At 34.3% G+C, this 10,633-nt stretch overlaps 1 pseudogene; it reads right to left on the reverse strand.

Moving 5' to 3' along the window:
• Positions 1-7,418: 7,418 nt before the first annotated feature.
• On the reverse strand, positions 7,419-9,365 carry LOC101707970 (heat shock cognate 71 kDa protein pseudogene; annotated as a pseudogene).
• Positions 9,366-10,633: the final 1,268 nt, after the last annotated feature.

The raw sequence follows: 10,633 nt of genomic DNA on the forward strand, positions 1-10,633 counted from the left end.
ACAGACTAGGGGTGAATATAGAGCATTAATCTTGCTTTTTCTATTTTTCCTTGCCTGCTAGTGTGCCTGAAGAGTTTGGGCTACACTTTAATACAGTTGGTCATGGTTTCTCTTCATTAACACAATTTTGAAATAGCTAGATGAGAAAGTCCTAGAGATCATGGTGAGAAGGGTAGACTTATAACATCTGTTGGCCAGAGCTTTTTTTGATCTCCATGCATTTTGCAGAAAATTGATGTTTAAACTGGCTAAAGTCGTGGCCATAGGTTACATCTGAAGAGTTCTGAAATAGGTCTTCTTGGACCATATTTTAATAACACTGGAGGCAGTTTCACTCCTGCATCTCTGTTTTTTTAAGGATTACTTATTGTAGCTAACAACCTTCCCCATCCAATGTTCACAACCAACCTCTCAGTGATTTCAGACACATTCACTCTTCTTACCAACACAAAAGACAGTGGGGAGGATAAATTGAACTTTTACAAATATTTATTTATTTACTTACTTATATCATGGTGCTGAGGATTGAATTTAGGCTCCTCATACATGCTAAGCAAGCCCTGGATCATTGAGGCTTTTATGCACATAAAATTAGCAATAAAATGTTATAATAAGTAACCCTAAGTGTGAATGTACACTGAAATAGGAAAAATGTGGTATTTATAAATATGTACAAAAAAAAATAAAGTATTTAAGTTCTTCATTTCATTGTATTGTGAGTGATTATACATACTTGAAAAATATGTTTACAAACTTTATATTTCTAATCTATTTCTTTCTTCACTTATTGTTGGTCATCTATTTTTATATTCTTTCATATGTGTAAAGTAGGTTTCTAATAGTGAATCCCCCAATTCATGCAATAACAACTTCAGGATTTGAGAATCTAACATATAATGCTTTGAAATGTGACCATTTACTATAAAGATATTCAAAAATAAGGGACTATAAAGAAATTACTCAAAAATAGAAAGACAAAGGGACTAATAAGAAAACGGTTCATCATATCCAAAACCGAACATAGGTCAATTATAAAAAGATTCTAAACATTTATAAATATATATAAAATTATTTCATATAGGATGACAAATTGTTGATGTAAAGCTCATCAATATGGGTCAAAGTTAAAGTTATCAAAGGTGATTTATTGGTTTCCATTGGAGAATGGTTCTATAATGACTGCTTGGATCTGATCTCATTTTGGATTCTCCCGTTATTTTTTCCATTTAGCCAATTTCCTGTAGGCTTTGAGAAGGAGCTCAGGGGAAAAAATTATGCCTAGTAAATAACAAACCTTTTGAAATATAGGACCCATATTTCTCAAATATGTTATGATATATATCATATATATATATCATATATACAGTTGCTTAGTTAACTTAATTGCAAAGATTCATTAACAAGTTGAGGTTATTCTTATCCAATATTAACATGGCAAATAAAACAGCTTCTCTCATTTTGTGTTCTGACCAGGTCCCTAATCCAAACTTCAAAAAGGGAAGAAATTAAAAGAAATATAAAATTCAAAAATCACATTTATCCTCATGAAATTTCTCCACAATATTAAATTTCCAAGATATGAGGTATTTTCCATTCTTCTTTAAGCGCCTTTTATTATTCTGGTGTCTAAAGAATAAAATATAAATTTTAAAATTTTATTTGATTTACATCTGAATTATATGCAACCCATAGAGCATACAATGGAATCAAACTTTTTTGAGCTTGTATTTTTGTGAGCTACATATAGCTGATCTTATTATTTCCTTATTTTCATTGCAGTTTTTAGAAGAAATATTTTAATAGATAGTCAATAAGAAAAAGAACAGATAGTACTTTTAATCACTAAATTATAAGTTCTTAACACTTGAAATTGTGGAAAATCATTTCAGACTGTTATTTCACTGTATACATGAGTTATTGATCTAATACATTTAAAAGAAAAATGTGTATATACATTATATGTAATATGTATGATAAATTGTATGTATATATGTAAATATACATGCTAATACAATTTCTACGCAGTTTTAATATAAGTGTGCAGCTTTTGTACATTGCAAGAAGAATATGATTTATATACAATTTTATATTGGTTGTGTTGTATTTCTAAAACTGTTCTTATAAAGGACATGTTGAATGCAATCTTAAAATGGAATAATTCACACTCTGAGCTCCTAAAGGAAAAAAAAATTATCTCCATGGAGTTACTATGTAGTAACTCTCTTTAGGGACAATATTATTGAAATATTTTAATATTTAAGAAAGAAAAAAGTTTCAGAAGATTATAAAAAACTCATATTGGTTTTGCTATATTTTTATATACATTGCAATGACTATTTAAAAATTATTTTGAACAATTTGTTTCAAGGCAAGTTATTGTATTCAAAAAGAGCCTCCATGAAAAGATGTGGTTCATGTTATGCTTAGCCTAAAATAACTTTTTCCCCTTTTTCATTTAAATTCTCTGTATTGATACTGTGAGTATGCTCAACTTTTTGTTACCTCTTGAAGTGCTTTATGATCATATAATTGGGACTAAGTAGGAACTAAATGCACCTGAGCAGAACAGTTGGTGCTTACCAACTACATAATTATTGTCAGGAAAGCTAAAAATGTAGATTGTCTGTCAACTTTAAAAGAAGCACACATGGGGAGCAGTGGTAGGGAAGATGGAAATCACAGCCAGAGGTAATGATTACTCTGAGTGTCTTGCTATAGCAAACATAGCATTTGGAAATTCATGAACCTTCCTTTCAAATGTTCAAAACTCTTTGCAAAACAAACCGTACATTAACAAAAATACTATTGACTGCACTGCCTACACTAAGCCACCTATAATTTTTGGAAAGTTATTTCTATGAAATTTCAAAAGAAAGAATCATGACACTTTCAGAAGTTGGCTTTGGTAGCAAGTAAGTTGGTGATAAATAGTATGGATAGTTTTGATTCTTTGGCATGTAATATGAAACACCATGCCACATAATTTTCCTACCTCTATTATTTTTAAAATTTAAGTGCAATGTACATCAGAAAAGCCAAAAATATGTGTCAATAATGCACTGTAAATTCTTTCGGGAATCTCTCATTGAAAAAAATTAGCTTTTATCCCACCCACTGCAAAATGATAATGATAATCATCGTCATCATCATCATCATTCTAGATTCATCTTTAAAAATCCATTTGGGTAATTAAGTCCCCCTTTTTGGAGAGTAATTGACCTTCTGGTTTATTTAGTAAGGAGGGAGGGTTCCTCACATCCATTTCCAGGTCACAAGTTCCTTTGCTGTTCTTGTTGCTACCAAGAGCCACTGCTCACCACATGGTGGCTACCCACTGTCGCCTGGGAAAACAGGGAAGAACTCTCTCAAGCTTGCAGTAATTGAAGGATAAAGATGCACAAATGACAATTTCTTTTACTCTTCTAACTCTTGGTAAGAGGTCAATAATTTTTTTAATGCATGATTGAATATCTTTTATTTTTCAGAAAAGCACCACAAAATATTACTGGCTTCACTGAAGAAATGGTATGAAGTTTGGCCTTTTCTTTGCTCATTTGCCAACTTTATAAATATAGTGCTAAGTCTTCTCTGCCTGAGAAGTGGGAATCCACTGTAAAGCCTTCTACTTTTACTGGCACAAAAACTCTGCACAGTGTTGGAAAATACTGCTTTTGTAGCCTGGAGTGATGATTGCCTGGTGCAGAAAGGGCTGAGGGCAATGGTTGCACTTGAGATGATTACTCTTCACCTGAGGCTATTAGCCAGGTTTTTTATTGGGGAATATTTTGTAACAATAAATATCTATCTAGTTGATGTTTATTTTAATTGATTACAAGTCTAATAATACTGTAAGAAGGTGAGAGTGGGGAAGAGCAAAAGGAAAGCAACTTATTTGAGTGTCTACATGTTGAAGTTCTGTTATCCCTGGGAGACATACAGGTCATCCTTCCCTGTTCAAGAAAAATAACTGAAAGTATAAATAATACATTTCATAGCCCCTCAAGCTGATGACTTCCAGCCAGGATTCAAAGCCAATAGTACCTTACTCTAACCAGTAATGTTTTGATAATGTAACACTTCTCCAAGATCCTTTTTTTCAAATTTACCTTTATATTAGTATATGTTTGCAGTACATGAACACATTTTTCATGGGAAGTTACTACATGTACATATCACATGTTAATTCTTTTTTCATCATCTCTCCTCTCTCTCTACCCTATCCTCTAACTTTTGGTACCATTCACTTTTGCAAAAGGTCTATCTCCCTGATTCCTTTATTTTTGTTCTTTATTTATATTTTGGGTTTATCATGTAAGAGAAACCATGCAATATTTGAGCTTGTATGTCTTATTTCACCCAGAATTATGGTCTCAATGTGCATCCATTTTCCTATAAATGATTCAAATATAAATACTTATGGGAGATAAGTACTCCATTCTGTATAAATACTATATTTTTCTTTATTCATTCATCTGTTGATGGATATATAGGCTACTTCTAAGATTTAACCATACTAATTTCCATAGTGATTGTACTAGATTACATTCCTGCAAACAAAATAGAAGGGTTCTTTTTCCCACCATAGCTTCACCAGTATTTGTGATTATATGATTTTTCTCACAATAGCTGTTCTTTCTGGAGTAAGACAGAATCTCAGGGTTGTTTTAAGTTGCATTTCTCTAATGGTCAGATATGGTGAACATTTTTCATGTATTTATTGGCCATTTGTACTTCTTCTGAGAAGTGTTTGTTTCAATTGCACATTTTTTTGTTTTCTTTTGTTTTGCTTTTGGTTGAGTCTTTTATTTTGGGAGGTCTATGGTCTTTTTTTTTTTTTTTTTAGTTTTTTATATATTCTGGATATTAGTCCTCTGAGGAGTAACTGGCAAAAATTTTTTTCTTGTTCTGTAGTTATCTCTTCACTGTGTTGGTTGTTTAGCTGAGCAGAAAAAAATTAATTTGATATAATACCATTTGTTGACTCAGTGTTATTTCTTGTACAGTTGGGGTTCTATTCAGAAAGCCTTTGCCTATGCATGTCTTCAAGCAGATATGTTTTCAAGCAGATTAAGTGTTTTAAATGATAAAAATTTGTTCCTTTTTATTGTAGCTTAGTACATGATGAGAAATATGGGTCTAGATTCAATTTTTTGCATGTGTATAGCCAGTTTCCTAGCACCATTTATTAAAGAGGCTATCGTTCCACCAGCATAAGATTTTGGCCCATTTGTCAAAGGTCAAAGAATAGAATGTCCTCCGATTGTTTCTGTATCCTCTGTACTGTTCCATTGATCCACATCTCTATTTTTGTGCCAATGGCATGTGATTTTTATTGCTGTTGCTTTGTAATATAATTTCAAATCAATCCAAGATTGTGATGGCTCCTTCTTGGCTCTTTTGGCCCAGGATTTCTTTTGTCATTCTGGGTTTCTTCTGGATATGCATTTTAAGGTTGTTTTCCCTAGTTTTATGAAGAATGTTCTTGGTATTTTTATTGAGACTGCTATATTTATATATACTGTAATCAGTTTTGGCAATATGACCATTTTGACAATATTGGTTTTACATAATGAGGAACAGAGGATATCTTTATTTTCTGATGTCCTCTTTGATCTCCTTTATCAGAGTACTGTAGTTTTTGTCGTAGATATTTTGTCCTTCCTTGGTTAGGTTAATTCCGAGGTACTTGTTTTTTGATTCTATGGTGAATGGTATTGTTTTCCTAATTTCTTTTTCTGAGAGTTCATTATTGCTGTGCAGAATGCTATTGATTTTTGTGTGTTGGCTTTGTAGTCTGATAGCCTAGTGAACTGATTGTTAATTTTAAGAATCATTTGGTGGAATATTTTGGATCTTCTATGTAAAAGATTATGTCACTTGAAAATAATGACAATTTGAGTCTTTCATTTCCTATATGTATCCTTTTTATTTCTTTCTCTTGTCTAATTTCTCTGGCTAATGTTTTTAGAACTATATTGAAGAGGGCCAGGGATTTAGCTCAGTGGTTACGCTGCCTGCCTCACAAGCACAAGGACCTGAGTTCATTTCCTGGTACCAAAAAAAATTTTTTTTAATGAGAAGGGGATATGGAACTATACTGAAGAGGAGTGCTGAAGTATACCTTGCCTTATTTCTGATTTTAAAGGAAAAGATATGTTTCCTGCATTTAAAATGTTGGCAGTAAATTTTTTATAAATATCATTATCAGATAATAATAATGTCTTTCTATACCTATTTTCTTCAGGATTTTTTTTTTATCACAAATGGCTGTTGGATTTTGTGAAAGGTTTTTTCCATGTCTATTGAATTGATTATGTGATTTTTGTCTTTGCTTCTGTTTATGTGATGTATTACATTCATTGTTTTTCTTATGTTGAGTTTCCCCTGCATCCCTGGGATGAAGCCTACTTGGTCATGATATATGATCTTTTTGATCATTTATTGCATCCCATTTTCCAGAATCTTATTAAGGATTACATTCCTTAAAGAGATTGGAGTTTTCTTCTTTGGTTGGGTCTGTTTTGGTTGGGTTTTTTTCTGGTTTTGGAATCAGGAAAATCCTAGCTTTCAGGAATGAGTTGGAGAATACTCCTTCCCTCTCAATTTCATTACAGAGTTTGAAAAGTATTGGTGTTAGATCTTCCCTGAAGTTCTTGCAGAATTCATCAATAAATTCATCCAGTCCTAGACTTTTTGTAGTTGGTAGGTTTTTATTACTGTTTTAATTTCATTGCCTATTACTGCATTATTCAGGTTTTATATATCTTCTTGATTCAGTTTTGGTAATTCATATCTCTAAGAATCTATTTCTTCTGAATTTTTCAGCTTATTGGGGTACATGCAGTCAAAAAAGTTATGAATAATCTTCTGGATTTCAGCAGTGTCTGTTGTAATTTAATCTTTTTCATTTTTACTTGCATTGATTTGGGCCTTTTTTTGGGATAAGATTGGCTAAGAGTTTGTCTATTATGTGTATTTGCTTGAAGAACAAGCTCTTCAATTCATTGATCCTTTGTACCATTTTTATAGTCTGAATTTCATTAATTTCTGCTTGATTTTTGTAATTTCTTTCCATGTAGTAACTTTGGACTTGGACTGTTTCTTGTTTTTTTAGGACCTTGTGATGCATCATTAGGTTGTTCATTTGGACTTAGTCGATTTTGCTTTTCTTTTTTTTTTTATGGTGCCAATTTTAAATACTTTTATTGAAGACATTGCATTTCCACTTATAATACAGTGCTTATAAAGTGCAATGTTATTTTTTTCTTTGCGCACATGTTCCATGTTCAAGTATTGAGAATGCGCAGTACTTTACTGTAGCAGTTAAACTTTAACAACTACCACAGAATTTGCTACAAATTTAGATCCTTCAATGTTTTATTCTGTGGAGCAATGCTAAATCTGTACTTAAGGTTGGCTTAATCAATCTCTTCAATGGTAGGCCCTGAGGAAGCACCACCAGAAGGAGATCTCCCCCACCAGGGAAGGCCCCAGGGATTCCTCCAGGCATGCCACCTGCACTCTCGTACAGCTTGGTAATGATAGGATTGAAGACTTTCTCCAGCTCCTTCTGCTGATGTTCAAATTCTTCCTTCTCTGCAGTCTGATTCTTATCCAGCCAGTTGATGATTTCATTATACTTATCAAGAATCTTCTATTTATCTTCATCATTGATCTTGCCCTGAAGTTTCTCATCTTCAACAGTTGCTTTCATATTGAAAGCATAGGACTCTAGTGAATTCTTGGAGGACACCTTATCCCTCTGCTTCTCATCTTCAGCTTTGTGCTTCTCTGCTCCCTGGACCATACGCTCTATGTCCTCCTTGCTCAAATGGCCCTTGTCATTAGTGATGGTAATCTTGTTCTCTTTCCTTGTACTCTTGTCAACAGCAGAGACACTGAGGATGCCATTGGCATCAATATCAAAGGTGACCTCAATTTGAGGAACACCATGGCTGCAGGAGGTATGCCTGTGAGTTCAAACTTGCCAAGCAGGTTGTTATCCTTAGTCATGGCAAGCTCACCTTCATATACCTGAATAAGTACACCAGGGTGGTTGTCAGAGTAGGTAGTGAAGGTCTTTGTCTGCTTGGTAAGAATGATAGTATTGTGTTTGATAAGGACTGTCATGACTCCACCAGCAGTTTCAATACCAAGGGAAAGAGGAGTGACATCCAAGAGCAGCAAATCTTGAACATTTTCAGACTTGTCTCCAGACAGAATGGCTGCCTGAACAGCTGCACCATAAGCAACAGCTTCAACAGGGTTGATGCTCTTATTCAATTCTTTTCCACTGAAGAAATCTTGTAGAAGCTTCTGGATCTTAGGGATACAAGTAGAATCACTCACCAGGACAATGTCATGGATTTGTGACTTGTCCAGTTTGGCATCTTGAAGAGCCTTCTCTACAGGGTCCAGAGTTCCACAGAACAGGTCAGCATTCAACTCTTCAAATCAAGGACGAGTAATGGAGTTATAGAAGTTGATTCCTTCATAGAAGGACTCAATCTCAATACTGGCTTGGATGCTTCAAGAGAGGGTTGTCTTAGTTCATTCACATGCAATATGGAGATGGCGGACAGCTCTCTTTTTCTCACTGATGTCTTTCTTATGGTTGCACTTGAACTCAGCAATAAAATGGTTGACCATTCGGTTGTCAAAGTCTTCTGCACCTAAGTGGGTGTCTCCAGGTGTAGATTTCACCTCGAAGATTCCATCTTCAATAGTGAGGATTGACACATCAAAAGTACCACATCCTAAATAAAAAATCAGCACATTTCTTTCAGCTCCAACCTTTTTGCCTAAACCACAAGAAATAGCAGCAGCTGTTGGCTCATCGATAATTCTAAGTACATTAAGACCAGCAATAGTTCCAGCATCTTTGGTTGCTTGATGGTGAGAGTCATTAAAGTAAGCTGGCACAGAAACCACAGCATTGGTAACAGTCTTCCCAAGATAAGCTTCGGCAAATTCCTTCATCTTTGTCAGCACCATAGAAGATACTTCTGGCTAGAAGCTCTTTGTTCCTCCTTTGTATTCGACTTGAACTTTGGGTCTGCCTGCGTCATTCACCACCATGAAGGGCCAATGCTTCATATCTGACTGGACTACAGCATCATCAAATCTTCATCCAATCAGATACTTGACATCAAAAACTGTGTTGGTGAGGTTCATTGCAACTTGATTTTTTGTAGCATCTCCAGTCATTCGGTGTTGGTGAAAGTGACATAACTTGGGGTGGTTCAGTTTCTCTGATCATTAGCAATTATCTCCAACTTCCCATGCTGGAAGACACCCACATAAGAGTAGGTAATGCCAAGATCAATGCCAACTGCATGTCCATTCAACATGGTTGCTTGAGTGTAGGCCCGGATCTACTGGTGAAGAAATCACACAAAAGCCTCCAAAGCTGCCGGCGCGTTCAATGAGCTAGTCTATTTTTCTGATGTGGGTATTCATAGCTATTAAACTTCCCTCTTAGGACTGCTTTCATTGCATCCTATAAGTTCTGGTTTGTTGTATTGGTATTATCATTTGATTCTGAGAACTGTCTCATTTCTTCCTTGATTTCTTCTGTGACGCATTGGTATATTCACAAGTATATTGTTTAATTTCCATATACTGTATTTGTATAATATCTTTTGTTTCTTTTGGCATTGATTCCTAGTTTCATCATCCCATGATGTAATAATATACATGGGATATTTTGATTTTTTTCATTTACCTAAGCATGACTCCTTGGCTAGTGTGTGTTTGATTTTGGAGAAAGTTCTGTGTGGTACTGAGAAGAATATATATTGTGTGGTAGTTAGTTGGTACACTCTGTAGATATCTATTATGTCCATTTGTTTGAAAGTTTGTTTCCATTCTGATATTTCTTTCTTGACTTTGTCTAATTTATCTGTTTATTTGTGAATTGTGGTATTAAAGTCCCCCACTACAGTTACGTTGATATTTTTATAATCTTTTATGTCCAGTAGCATTTGCTTTATGAAATTGGATGTGCCTGTGTTCAGTGCATATAGGTTTATAATTCTTATCTTTTCCTGTTGCATTGATACCTTAACCAATATGTAATGACCTTTTTGCATCTTCTCATTAGTTTCGTCTTGGAGTTCACTTTATCTGAAAAGACAGTAGCTACACCTGCTTTTTGAGGGGGTCCCTCATGTATAAAATATTGTTTTTTATCCCTTTGGCTTGAATTAAATGTGTTTCTTGTATATAGCACCATTGGATTGCATATATACCATTGGAATTTGTTTTTTGATCCATTCTGATCTGTCTTTCAATTAGGGAGTTGAGAGCATTCACACTGAGAGTTATTATGAAAAATATTGATTAATTACTGTCATTGTAGTATTTGCCACTTGCTGATTCCCTCCTTTTCATTTCTGCTTAGCTGCTCACCCTGCTTGATGTATTCATTCTATTAAACTTTTTGTCACTGTTGACTTCATATTCTCTTTCCAGCACATTCTTCGGAATTCTTTGGAGTGCTAGTTTGGTGGTCATGGATTTCTTAAGGTGGTGCTCTTTGTCATGAAAAATCCTGATTTCTTTATTAATTTTGAAAAATAGTTTTGCAAGATAATATCAATCTGGAGTGGAAGTTGTGTTTTTTTGGTGTGTG

The sequence above is a fragment of the Heterocephalus glaber genome, unplaced genomic scaffold, assembly GCF_053883595.1.
Source record: "Heterocephalus glaber isolate CG9 unplaced genomic scaffold, H.glaber_assembly_v1.0 deba00001504, whole genome shotgun sequence".
NCBI lineage: Eukaryota > Metazoa > Chordata > Mammalia > Rodentia > Bathyergidae > Heterocephalus > Heterocephalus glaber.